This window comes from Thamnophis sirtalis, unplaced genomic scaffold (assembly GCF_051295495.1).
Source record: "Thamnophis sirtalis isolate CommonGarterSnake01/CBP01778 unplaced genomic scaffold, rThaSir2_p1.2 scaffold_7, whole genome shotgun sequence".
NCBI lineage: Eukaryota > Metazoa > Chordata > Lepidosauria > Squamata > Natricidae > Thamnophis > Thamnophis sirtalis.
Window position 1 is genome coordinate 64,009,170 of NW_028261387.1, and position 14,278 is coordinate 64,023,447.

At 39.0% G+C, this 14,278-nt stretch overlaps 1 protein-coding gene across 4 annotated transcripts in view; it reads left to right on the plus strand.

Moving 5' to 3' along the window:
- CHD6 (chromodomain helicase DNA binding protein 6) overlaps positions 1-14,278 on the plus strand; it is a 130,465-nt gene that overhangs the window by 25,337 nt on the left and 90,850 nt on the right. For all 4 annotated transcript variants that reach the window (XM_087720295.1, XM_087720294.1, XM_087720298.1 and 1 more), the window contains exon 2: positions 7,693-8,016. The gene's annotated coding sequence lies outside the window, so the exon portion shown is untranslated. The remainder of the gene's footprint in view (positions 1-7,692; positions 8,017-14,278) is intronic.

Genomic DNA, 14,278 nt, shown 5'->3' on the forward strand with positions numbered 1-14,278 from the left:
TGTACATGTATAACATATATATAACAAATAACACTTTCTGAGTGGAATTGGATTGCATAGAAAGGTGGACAGAAAGACACAGTTTTAGTTTATGTTTTTTCTCTATTTCTGGTTCCCCCCCCCTCTTGTTATAATTTGCATAGTTTCATATAGGTTTTTTCTGTGGGAACCACGAGGCTCTCTGAGTCCTGGTTGTTTTTTTCAAATGTTTCATTACCCAACTACATAACATCATCAGTGCTAGCAATTCAACTCTGATCTGCACATATTATCTTATATTTAATCCACAAATTACTAAGTTTTTTTTAAAAGGCAAATGTAATTTAAATAAATCAAAGAAAGATAGCGAAGATATAGGTACTGTAAATGAAATGAAATGAAATTCAGGCTTCCTTTCTCAGCTTTGTACCCAGAATTTGTACTCAGGATTTGATCACTTCTATGGCAACAGTAGAGATGGCCCTCTAGCAGATTTTCCCCAGGTAACACCAACATCAATAACTGCCCCCCCACCGGCCAGGAATTTTTCATGGGGGCAGTACAGCAGCAGCCAATATAGGTGAATCAACTTCCCCTCTTCCCATTGCTGCTATGGCAACTGAAGAATTGAGGGGCATTGCCTTGGACTGTAGATCAAAAGAAAGGGGTTGGTGGACCAGAATACATGAGCTGTCTTAGATAGGGTCAGTATAGTAGTTCAAATCTCCTATAAGGAAAGGATTTCTATTGGCCCAGCCTTCCCACTTGCATGAGCTTGGCACTCATGAACCCCTGCAGTCCTGAGTTGTACACTGAACTAAGGCAGCTCATGGGGAAAATAGGCTACTCCAAAGAAGTAGAAAAGAAAGGAACTTCTTAAAATTCTGTCTCACCTGATGGCTTAAGAGCCTTGTCATATGGATGTGAGAAAAATAATCACCCCCAAAAACTTAGAAAAAAGAAATGCAGAAGCAAGAATGCGTACTTCAGTGGTATCGAAGACCAAAACGGGGCTGTGAAAGCATATCACATTTTGCTTTCTTAGGTTGTAGTATGTTAACTGAGGGGGGGAAATATCATATTCGGCAACTGAATGAAACAAAACATTGGAGGCCCAGTCCTTGAGGGGAATCCACCTATTCTTATCAGGGGACAGCCCTGATTTTCAAGGCAGTACTATAGTTTCATGAAAGGGAGAGGTTCCCTTATACTTTATGTAATGTAGGGCAGATAAGGAATTACTATAATTTATACTGGATTAGTTTTGTAGGGATCCTGGCTTTATTTTCTGCATTTGTTTTATTTGTAACTTCTTTATTTCTGTATGCCTTCAAACAATAAAAACATTAGAAACTCCTTTTCCCCACTCCCCTTAAATTCCAGATTAGAGACTCTGTATTGAATTTTTATGTATTTAAAAGAGGCATGTGGAAAGCCCCACTTTCCACTGGAGCAAGAGTTAGTGCCTTATACAACATTTTTAGCTGTTTAGCTGGTGGTTTGTTTTCTAGTTGATAGCAATCACTGCATCCCCTTAAAAGAAGATGATGTATAGAGGAAGAGATTGTCCCCTTCGGGGAAAAGGGCGGCATATAAATGTAATAAATGTAATAAATCCAATTGTGGAGGGTACATGGCTTATTGGCTTTGTAGGGGCTATGGACCACATCTTCCTGCTGATTCTTGCTTTGTGATTCTCGTTTCTGAGGCAGTGAAGTAAGAACATAACAAACTGAGTTTTTGCTCTGCCACACAGGCATTTCAGCTTGAATTCCTACATTACTGTCAATGCACCTCCCCCCCTCCACACACACCTTCTGCTCCATGGCTGCATTGTAGACATATACAGAACTTGCTGCAGGATTTGTGGAGCAGTCTGCTTCTTTCATATTTGAAGGCAATGGATTCTCTCTCTTAACACTGTAAAATGCACCTGCCCCCTCTCCTTTCAAGTATTTTGGTGAATTCCAGGGAAGGGAAGGAGACATTTCTTAACGGAATTGCTTCATATGGCTGGCTGCATCTTTCACAGCAAATCTCTCCCTCCCACTCCTCTTTAGACCACAGGAATGTTGTTGTTTGAGTTCCCTCTGGATTGCACCACCGATCCTTTGCTTTAATGTTGCAGCCCTTTTTGCTAGCCAGGATGTATGTATCTAACTAAGCAGCCATAGCTGTGAACAAAAGGTTGGCTTTTCTTGTAGGCTGCCCGTGTTTTATCTGTGCATCTTTGCTTACTTCAGGGAATTATAGAAGGGCACTTGATAAAAGGAACAAGACAGGTGGCAATGCTTCTAGGCATATATATTAATTAACAATCTGATTACATCTCCAGAATATCTTCTGTCACAGCCTGCAGGCTTCCATTAAACTACTAACCTGACACAATTTCTGTTTCACCTGTAGCCTGAAACTGGGCATATTGTATAATATAATGGACTGTATAGAGGTTCCTGTACATCAGCGGCCCCCAATCTTTTATGCGTCAGGGATTGATTCCACAAAGCGCTTTTTTTCCATGGAACGAGTGTGTGGTTTTTCACATTGCCGGATACCATGCATGCACGGATGGGGCTTTGGGGCTTTGCTTGCTTGTACTGATTGGTCTTTGTCAGGCCGCAGACTGGTGCCCTGTCTGCGGCCTGGGGATTGGGGCCCTCTGCTGTACATAGTTCATAAGGAATAAAACCCAGTTATTAGGAGTAAACAGTTTATTGTTTTGTGAAATTATATCTCAATTCTTTTGCAAGTAGATCACATTAATGCATTGTAGTTTACTTAAACATATTTTTCTTTCTCAGAAAGTGCAATTAAGCCCATGGTAGGTTTCTTTTATTTTAAAATTTTAAAGTACAAACATGTTTTATGACAAGATTAAAACCTTAAATGAGAAAGATCATCATCATAATTTAGTTTTAATAGTAACATCATAGATCCTACTTCTTCCCGTATGAATCCTGCTCCCTTCTTCCCCATCTTTTAATTGAAAGTTCTTATTATTGCTATTTATTGTTATTGTTTTAATGTTTACTGGCTTTTAATGATTGTAAGCTGCTCAGAGTCACCTCTAGGCAAGATAGATGGTTCACAAATCTAATAAATGAAAAATAAATCATAATTCTAAGGGTTATAAAAATATTTCTGCCATTTCCAGAGCAATAATCAAATTTGGTTATTAATAATCTACTAACAAAGAAATCCTACCATTATTATCATCACATGCCACTATTTACTGTGGCAGTTTTTCTTAACCTTTTTTGAGGATCATGGGAAACTGTCAGACCCGTCCTCAGTAAAATGTGTTTAAATGCATAAAACAGCATACATAAATTGCATTGCAAAGGAAATCAATTGTGTTTGAACTGCTAAATAACAAATACATAACATAGTAAGATGTGCTTCTTTATTAATCCATTAATTGAATAACAATACTGTTTTATGGTAAAATAAGTACACCATAAACATTTAGTGGACTTAACAAACTATTAACTTCACTAGACTTCAGTAAAGTTAACAAACATTTTTGAGGTCTGGAGACCATAAATTTCATTGTTACCATATACATAATTGAAAGAAAAGCTACATTTAGTTAGAGGCTACTGAAAATAAAGTTACAATTTTTCCCTATCTTTTTTTTTTTTTTAATTTTACCTTTATTTGTATGCCGCCCTTTTCCCTGAAGGGACTCAGGGCGGCTCACAATTCAAAAGGGAGGGGGGAAACGACAAACAATGAACAATACAGCATATTAAAAGAGAAAAAATGCAACAATCACACCATTCGAGTGGGGCTATCCAAGTTCATATACCCCTGTACCTCAGGTTAGGAACTCTGCTATATGATATCCAATAAAATGACAATATTTGAGAGGGAAAGCTTTTATTTATTTAGTTCTGTTATAAGATAGGAGAGTCTTTGTGTAGTCAATGGGAAAACTTTTGTGGAACAAGCTGAACAAATTTTAAAGCTTGTTGAGTCTCAGTTAACCTTGATGAATGGAAAGATTTAAATGAAATGTTTCATAGTCCCACATTTTTTAAAAGAAAAGCCTAGTTCTTTGGCTAGTTCTTTGAATTATGCCAACTCTTAGAAGTCAGAGTAAGAAGAAATTTATGTTCTCAATAAGCATTATTGGTGTACAATTCCATTCTTGAACAAAAATCCCAAATAGTAGACAATATAGCACAGTGATGGCTAACCTTTTTCTAAAGGTGTGCCAAAACTGTGTGGGCGCACTCGGGTGCATGTGCGTGAGACCACCCACCTGCACATGCACGAGTGACCTCCCCACTTACACATGCACGAGTGACCTCCCCCCCACCTGTGCATGCGCAAGCAACACCCAGAAAAGGTAATCAATCAAGGGCCTCCGTGCTGTTTTCGCCCTTCCTAGGCTTCAGGAAAGTCTCCGGAGCCTGGGGAGGGCAAAAAACAGGCCCAATGGGTCAACCGGAAGTTCAGAAATGAACTTCCGGTTTGCCCATTGGGCCTGTTTTTTGCCCTTTCTAGGCTCTGAAGGCTTTTTTGAATCCTGGGGAGGGCAAAAACGGTTCCCCCCAACCCTCCGGAAGGCAGAAAATCAGCTGGCCAGCGTGTACATGCGTGCTGCAGCGGAGGGCTGCTGTGCTGGCGAATATGGCTCCACGTGCCACATATTCGCCATCACAGATATAGCACAAGTGATATAGCTAACCATCTGCCTCAAGAGTTAGATGTTTAGTCCCCAAAAAAGGCAGATAGTGACTGCCATATTAAATTAAACTGATCAAAGATTCATTAGGCCTCAGTAACTCTTGAGCATGCTGGAATAAAGTTAGATTTCTGAGCTCTCTCAGACTACAAACTAGCAATATAATGTCTTCCAATAAATGGATTTGTATTTTAAGTCAATATTATCTAGAAAGAACTGCTTTCTGTCTTGTCTTGATTAAACTTTAGTTCATTAGTCTATCTCCTGCCCATAATCACCTCCAGACAGCCTGGCTACATGGCAACAAATTAAAGAAAATCAAAAATCAAAAACAAAGAAAAAATAAAACCAGTGAAACAGAGAGAGTAGCACAGGGTAACAACAACAAAGACTACAGAAGACAAATAAATAAAAAGAGTAAGAGAGAAAGCAGTAGTGGTATGAATCATAAATTAAATCTGATCAAGGTCTATCCAGAAAGCCAGGTTTCTCTTCCCATATAACAAAAGTATATCTTCAAGGCAAATGGTACTCAATAAGGGATTTCCGGGCACTTTGGTGAGCCTGAATTTGGAACAAAGCCAACTTTTATTCAATGGACACTATGGAAAGATGATACAAATAGAATACTTCATAAGATTTCCAATTCCTGATCCATTTAGGCAAGAACCAGCACTTTGAATTAAATCTGGAATTGATTCCATAGCAGAAAACTCCCCCCCTCTCCCTCTCCCTCCCTCCCTCCCTCCCTCCCTCCCTCTCTCTCTCTCTCTCTCTCTCTCTCACACACACACACACACACACACACACACCACAACACACCACACCACACCACACCACACCACATTTGGATTTAAGTGTTTCATCCCTCTTGTCCCCAGCCATTAATGTAGTTGGTAGCACTTTAATTCAATTTTTACATCAAGGAACCTGCAATCATGTATATTGTGTTTCCTCCTTCAATGTCTCCCCCCCCCCCCACAAATAATAACCATGTGAACAAAACAAATTATAGTGGAGAGGTAATATCTGGTCAAGAATCACACCCTGAACTTTGGGATGCAGCACTTGAATCTGGATTTCTCTGATCATAATCCAGCACCTTAATCATTATACATTGCTGGTTGTTTTAATATAAGAGTGTAACTACATGAATGCTGCTATCAGATTTAAGATGGCAGAATAAAAAAATGGAGCACTTGTTTTACCGTTAAAGTCTTTACATTCATTGAAACACACGTACATATCCAAAGACTAGAAAGAACTATGATATTGGAAGCAATTGTTGGAAATTTTCCAATATATACTGAATTGTATGTTACTTGTATTATTACATTCAGCTTGCTGGTGTAAGTCTTTCTATTATTATTTTTATCAGATATGTAATTGAATGCATTTTGAAAAGTGTTGAATCTAGAATCAATTTCAGTTATTAGCCACTATAGCTTTCTACAATAATACATAAAGTATCATACAAAGTAAGTATCCACCCAGTGATACATTCAGAGATTAGAAATGTTCCATGGTGGCCTGATTAGTTTTGAAAATAGGACAACAATGTGGCAGAAAAAGTAAGAAATATTGGCTGGCTGAGGAAGCATGTAATGAACAAATTAAAAAGTAGAAAAGAGGTAGGCGTAAAGCAAAACATACCATGTTTCCAAGAGAAATAGAAAGATTGGTCTGGATATATAAAACATGTTAATTAAGAAACTTTTTTTGAGGGGGGAGATTATCATGTGATGTGAATCTAGCCATTGTATTTGCAAAACATGGTTTATTATTTGTATTATGCAAACTAAGTTAACTGTAGCCGATTTAAACAAATTATCATCTTAGTATGCTGTGTGTATCCAGGCATTGGTATTGTGATACTATTTTATTCATAAGATTTTGTAAAACAGAACAAACTGTTTGTATTGTACAAACAGAAACAATCACCCTTAAATATAAAACCTGAGCGATACCTACAAATGTCCTAGAATGATATTATAAGCTCTCTAGAAGAGTGCCACTTGTCTGAATTCAGGGGTGTCAAACTGGCGCCCACCGGCCGGATGCATCACGTGTAAGCCGCACCCACCCCAGCTTCATGAAGGGGGAAAACGTTGTGACACGTCACGTGATGACCATGTGACACCGCAAGTTTGATACCCGTGTCTTAACTTGTTTCTAGATGTTAGGTAAATTTGACTTCCAAAGAAAGGGTGTTCAGTAACATGAGGGCTCCGTGTCTCCTGATCTCAATCCCCCTTATTTCATGGACTCAGCCACTCTTTTTCTTAGACCTTTCATGTCACACTTTGAGAGAAGCAATTTTGGGGGTACCACAATGTCATACAGAATAAAAACAGTACTTTAAATTGCTCTCAGAAATCTCTTTGCAATCGCTGCAAGGGACATAATATAACAAAAATGAGCTCTTGGCCCAGTTAGTAGATGGGCCTACATGTTTTGTACCAGCTGGAGTTTCAGGCAATCTTTAAAGCAGTCTCATGCAGAGCACATTGCAGTAATCCAGCCAAGTGTTAATCAGATGAGTTTTTCTTGCAATCTAAGTGTTGCAGCATTTGAAACTGGGCAGAGGTTCTCCCAGCCCACAGCCACTTGCCCATTCAACAATAGCTGTGAGTGTCCACTGGTTGGAGAGTAGTACACAGAAGTAGTGCCTTTCTTTCAAGAGACAGTACTAGACAGTACTAGAGATGACCGAGGTGGTGCAGTGGTTAAATGCAGCACTGCAGGCTACTTCAGCTGACTGCAGTTCTGCAGTTCGGCTGTTCAAATCTCACCGGCTCAGGGTTGACTCAGCCTTCCATCCATCCGAGGTGGGTAAAATGAGGACCCGGATTGTTGTTGGGGGCAATATGCTGACTCTGTAAACCGCTAGAGAGGGCTGAAAGCCCTATGAAGCAGTATATAAGTCTAACTGCTATTGCTATTGCTATGACAAAGAGCTTCTATGAACAACCAGCAGCTCCATCTTACTCAGTTTCAACTTCAACCTGTTTCTTCCCATTTAGATCCTAACAGCCTCCAGACACCAGGACAAGACTTTGACTGCATCACTTCTGTGATCCAGGTGGCCATGTACAACTGGGAATCATCAATATATTGATGTTGCTACACTCTGAACTGATGGATGACTTCTCTGAGTGGCTTCATGTAGATATAAAAAGTAGGAAGGAGAAAACCAAGTTCTGTTGCATTGGATCAGTTTTTCCTTCTCTACAGCCATTGACTAGAACTGTTCATTGAGGAAGGAGTGGAATCATTGAACACAGTGCCTTGCATATGGTCTGAAAGGATACCATTGGTGATGGTATTGAAGACTACCGAGTGATCTGGTAGGACCAGAAGGTTTACCTTTCTCCCATTAAAGTTCCAGAAAAGGTCATCAATCAATCAAGCAGTGTGGCTTCCATCTTACTTATTGCCCTTAATCCTGACTGAAAACGATCCATATACATCTCTATATAACACCTCACCACACTCTGAATACCCTCCCCTAAAAGAAAAATGTTGGAGATAGGATGATAGTTGTCCCATAAATTGTCCCAATTTATCTAGATTTTAATACTTTAAAAAATACTTTTGCATATGTAGTATTGTAGTTCACCATCAGATTTTCTTTACTGTTAATGCCAGTTAGCACAAACTAAAAATAGTAAAATTTCCTGGACATATTGGAGCCTGGAAAAAATATATTAGTTAATCCTTACCATACCAGTTCATAAGATCTGAGCTGTCTACCTATTTCATATTGATGGATAGCAGGTTTTGTTCAGTTCTAATGAATTTCAGCTAGCTGGACTAATAGTAATTGTAGGTTAAAATGGCCACCTTGCATTTCCTTGTGGGTTGGCAAGCAGCTCAGAACTGCACAGATCTGGGGCTGCTCGCCATGCTGTAGCTCAGGCTTTTTGGTGAGCTGCAGTTCTTTGAAGACTTCCCCTTCTTATCCAAAAAAACGGATTTTCTGGTTATTCTTTGAAGATGTTTCGCTTCTTATCTGAGAAGCTTCTTCAGCTCTGAGATGAAGAGGTTTTTCGGATGAGAAGCAAAACGTTTTCAAAGAACTGCAGCTCACCAAAAAGCCTGAGCTACAGCATGGAAAGCACCCCCAGAGCTGTGCAGTTCTGGGGCTGCTTGCCAACCCACAAGGGAAATGCAAGGTGGCCGAAAGGACAGAGATGGGGGAAGAATATGCAAATAGGTTTGGGATTGGAGCTAAGGATTTGGGTTGCGAAGGGAAAGCCTGAAATGGCTTGTCTATGGCGATTCTCAGTCGTCTAGATCATGGTTGTCCCAAAGGTCCTTTTGCAAGAAGCAACTGGACATTCTGAGCCACAACATTGTACAAAGTTTCAGCCACCCCTGGAAGTCTCAACCACCCCAGCTCAGCTCAGCAATGTGACTTAAAGGGTTTTGGGGGGCTGCAAGAAACCCCTGATCTTCAGTCTGCAGTGGTAAGGCCTGACCCAGCAGTGTAGTGCAAAGCTACAGCTGCCCCAGGAAGCTATAGTCTCCTTTACCACACTGCACTCTGAATTCCCTGCCATCCTCTGATCCCACCCCAGCTGACCTTCACCATCTTATTGCTGCTGCTGCTGCTGAAGTGTGTCTGGCCTTTTGCAAGGCAGCTGCTAGGCATGCGCGGCCATCTTCCCATGGTTTGTGAGGAAACCGCCATGTATCACTTGGGGAAGAAACTATTGTGTGCTCAGAAGCTGCCAGGCATGCTTGGTCAGCAGCGGAAACAAGAAGATGGTGAAAATCAACTAGCATAGTAGGGGTTATGGCGTGCGGGTGTGTGTGTGTAAAAGTTTAGTTTAGTTTAGTTTATTTGTCTTGTATGCTGCCCACTCCCGAAGGACTCCGGGCGGCATATATGGGGAGAGAACAGGCAGGTGGAAGAAGTTGAAACATTCCCTGAGGTCTTAAGGGTGGGCAGGCTGCCAAGGGCCTGAGTTTTGATTATATGACCATGGGGTGCTTTGACAGCCATTGGTTATAAGTCCATTCAGTGATGCTGTAACTTTGGCCACTGAACAAGTGTAAGTCAAGGATTACCTGCAGACATAACTTGTTTGGTTTCAAATATCAGAATTCCATGTATATTTATAGAATGACAGCTTTTTTTTTAGAGTATAATATCCCTCTCTTCATACACTGTCTCTTTTTAACTCTTAAGAGTCAACTCATTTCTTTGCCTACCTACTACAAACGTTTCTTAATTTTCTGCCCCTCCTTTCTTATAAGAAAATATCCAAGTAACTCTGCTTATTTTAGTAGAATGCAAGTAATGTATCAGTTTATTTTAAAGCAAACCATGGCTTAGCACAAAATGTGCTAAGTTCGCTTTTAGCCCAGAGCACTAGCTGAGTTGCCACTCATTTACTCAGCTTTGGAAGGATGAATGTATGTCTCATTCAGTTTTCTGTTATGTGCAAATGCAGTTTGCACTCTTAGCATTTTTAAATTTCTTTCTCTATTGCCATTTTAGGAGAAGTTATTTTTCAAGGTCCCTTTCACTGCTTATCACTTCTACCTGCAGTTTTGCCTAATGAAATGCTAGAAAGCGGAGTATTTTCTTGGCTGGCATGAATGTTTGTGTACCCATTAGCTCTGAATTTGCTTAAATTAGCACTTCTATTTTTCAAGGACACATATGCTGGAATGTCTGATAATCTCATTATCTGCTTTTTATTTGGCCTTCTGTTTCTGAATCTTCCTCTGGCTATATTATCATAATATACAATACTTGCCTTGGTTAACTGAATCATAGTTTATTTATTGTTAATATTTTGACCCAGTGTTTTGGATCCACATAAACCAACTACATAGGCTACATCGGGTTTATGGAATATGGTATCAGGACTAATACACATACTCCAAGGGATTTTCATCCTAATATGCTTAGATTATTTCAAAGAGTTTGATAAATTGTTAATAAAGTTTTTATGGGAAAAAGGGTACATTCTAGATTTTCTTTATCCAAATTATGGCTATTTTGTGATTGTGGTTTTGATTTTTAATCTGGTATATGTTTTGACTTCTGTTTCCAAATGATCAAGGCCTAAAATTATATGGGCATAGCTAGAAATCTGAGGTGGGTTGCTACTGGTTTGGCACAGTTCGGCTGAACTGGTAGTGGTATTTTGGTCTGAGTTGCAGAATTGGCAGAGACCCAGGCTGGCCACATCCCCGAACTGGTTCCCCAGTTGTTGTTGCAGTTGCCAGCATGTTGTTTAGTAGTGTGTTCTACACATGTGCGAAGAACAATTTACATTGAACTGTGCATGCGTGCGCAGTGCTGCTAACTGGTAGTAAAACTGGGAGCAACCCATCTCTGCTAGAAATGTATTATGTGATTCTTCTGATATCTTCAGAGGGGCAAGTTTATTTTTAGTCAAAATTCAGCTGTGTTTTCAGAAGTAAAGGCTGCATGATCTTTTTATAAACCATGGGAAGTAAAGAATAATTTTAACGCTTAGTCACATGATGAATTTATACAGGAATAATCTTAATCTGAAAACTACATACATTTTTATTTTGGAATTCATCAGGAATACTCTTTTTTATAATAATTTTACTAAACATTGCAATTAAAAAGATAAAAACTAATACAAACTAAGAAATAAAAGAATAAAAACATGCAAAAAAGAAAAACAATGAAAACAGGAAAAACAAAGATATATAAAGAAATAACTTCCCCCTGCACCATAAATATAAACAATTGTAGAAAGTTATCAACTTCTCTTAAAATATAACTAATGATCTCTTCAGGGATATTCAGTCTTTAGGATAACTTACTGCAGTTAAAATTTTAAACCATTTAGGCTATTGCAAAAGGAATTTGGATTGTCTAACTTTTAAAAACTTTTAAAACAGAGGGTCAATTCACAGTCCCTGAGACTGTTGGTGGCTGGACCGACTCAGTGGGTGTGGCTATGTGGTCATGTGACTGGGTGGGCGTGGCCAATTTAGCAGTCCATTTTGCCAATTTAGCAGTCCCTTAAACAATACACACGAGTTAAACTTTAATTTGTTTTGCTCCTGGGAGTGTTTTATTTGCTTTTGTTTACATGTTACTCTTGGTTGACTTTTCTTTTTACTACATTGTTTTTTAAGTTGTTTAGGAGTCTAGTTGTCCACTTCAGGAAACTCAGTTTTGCAGCAACTCTTCTCAGCCCCAAGATTGTTTCTGAATCAGGATAAGGGTCTGCCTCACAGATGCCTCTGATTCCCATGTTAAGAAATGTTTTTATGGGCATCGTTGACATCTACAATTGGCCAGGGCTGGAAAAATCTAGAATTGGAATTTGCTCCTACAAATTGCTGATTTACTTAGGATCTCCACACTCATGGACACTGGAGCCTCTCCCAGACCTGGCATTAATCAGCTGTGTGAGGCTTAGCATCAGGCAAGGGCGGGAATAAGGTGGCAGGGGCGGCTGTTGTGACAGCCACTACCTGGTTCACTTGCATCTTGCCAGCCCTGCTTCGGCAACAGGCACCTGCTAGCTTGCAGGAGCCTCTTTCGGGCTGGGCTGACGATCTGCTGTGGTTGCATCCCCGCTTGGAGTGCGCTGGTTGATCCCCACTCCAGGGATGGATGAATGGAGGAAGCCCGAGCTAAGAAGCAGAGGCGGAGAGCGCTGTTTTCCCAGAGCAAGCAGAGAAGTTTGGGTAGCTACTGGCAGGCGCAGAAGAGGACTCCTTCACCTCCTTCCCCCCCCCCCCAAGTTTGGGGAAAAAGTGGGGTCTGGGAGGCTTTCGTTTCCTTCTATAGACAGGCCCAAAAGGCAGCTGAGCTCGCCATGTCCACCCCCTCCCCAGGAGGCCTTACGTACGGTGAGTCTGGGGTGGATTTCCCTCCCCCGCAGTTGACCTTACCTTCCAGTTCCAGCCCATGGGGCTCGCAAAGGGAAGGCCTGCCTTGGCCGAAGGGTGGGGGCTGGCAAGTGGGCAGGCAATGTTACGGCCCTTAGGCGGGCCGTAACTGGCCCCTGGGCCATAGATGCGTCCCTCAGGTCTAAAGTCTAAACTCTGCAATAGGAGTATACTTAAACATCTTTTCATTTTGAATTGGACCTGGATACTTCTACAACGTTGAAATTATTAACAGCATTGAGAAGTTTTGGAGATATTTATTTATTTATTTATGTACAATATTTATATTATATTTAAGCATGTCTATAGCACTCCTGTGTCTATAGTCTTTTCTGATGGAGAAAATCTAGGACCAGTGTGGATAGTATCTATTCTAAAGTAAACTGAAATAGATTTTACAGATTCAAAATTATTTTTCTCTATACTATACGTGATACATCTCTGAAGATTCCCTGGAGAATGGAGACTGAAATTTTGCTAGAGAAAAAAGCAATAGTGGAGGATTTAAAAAAGAAACTAATTTTTTTTTTGAAATAATTTAAGTAAAGGCACTGATTTAAGAATGTTTCTCTTTAGCTGGTAAAATAATGGTTTGGGATGCAAGTAAAGTTTCTATTAGAAGTTGTTTTATGCAAAATAATAATGAACTTAAAAAGAGATCAAGAGAAAAACAAGCTATTTCAAATTAAATAGAGAGAAAAGATAAATAAATTCTCTAGTAAATTCTCCAGAGAAGATACATATTTATCAACAAATTAAGCTTTTACCACAGTAATTATCTATGTTAACAGCAAGAGAAATGGAAATAAAACTGAATTATGCAAATCAAAAAATTTTCAATGTGCAAATAAACCAGAAAAATGGTTAGCATACAAATTACAAACAGAACAAGTAAGAAAATGATACTGAAATTATAAGAAGATATTGTATTAATGGACAGTACGGGCATTAAAAACATTTCATCAATATTATTTTGATTTGTATAAAGGAAGTGACATCTCTTTAGAGAAAATAGATATCTAAAGATAAAAATATCTAAAGAAACAAAATTTACCAAGCATTGCAGAAGTACAGTAATATTATGAATAGATCTATAATAAAAAGGGAAGTTTCTGAAGCTATTTAAAAAAAAGATTAAACTAGGAAACGTTCCTGGAACAGATGGATGATTAAGTTGTTATTATAAATATTTTGAGAATGAACTTTTATAGGTTTTACAAAACATGATGAACTCTTATTTACAAGTAGGAAAGATGTAGAGAATTGGAAAGAGGCAATATTGCATTAAAACCTAAAGAGGGACAAGATTTCATTTTAACTACAAACTATAGACCAGTATTAGTGAATAATAACTACAAATTGTAACAACTTTAGCTGATAGACGGAAAATAATTTTTCAATAATTTATTAATGAGGATCAATGTGTTTTTTAATCTAAAAGATAGTTAAAGGATGTCAGAAATATGTTGGGAATTTTGGAATACTTGGAACAACATAATGAAAAAAAAGCTACATTGATCTTGGAAAAGACCTTTGACAATTTGAACTGGGTTTTCTTATTTAAGGTTCTGGAAGATAGGAATTTTAGAGAAATATCATAAAATGGATAATAATTATTAATGGAGATTTATCCCTATGAGATACAAAAGGAACAAGACAAGGATGCCCACTGTCCTATCGCTTCTTTATTTTGGAATAGAATAGAATACTAGG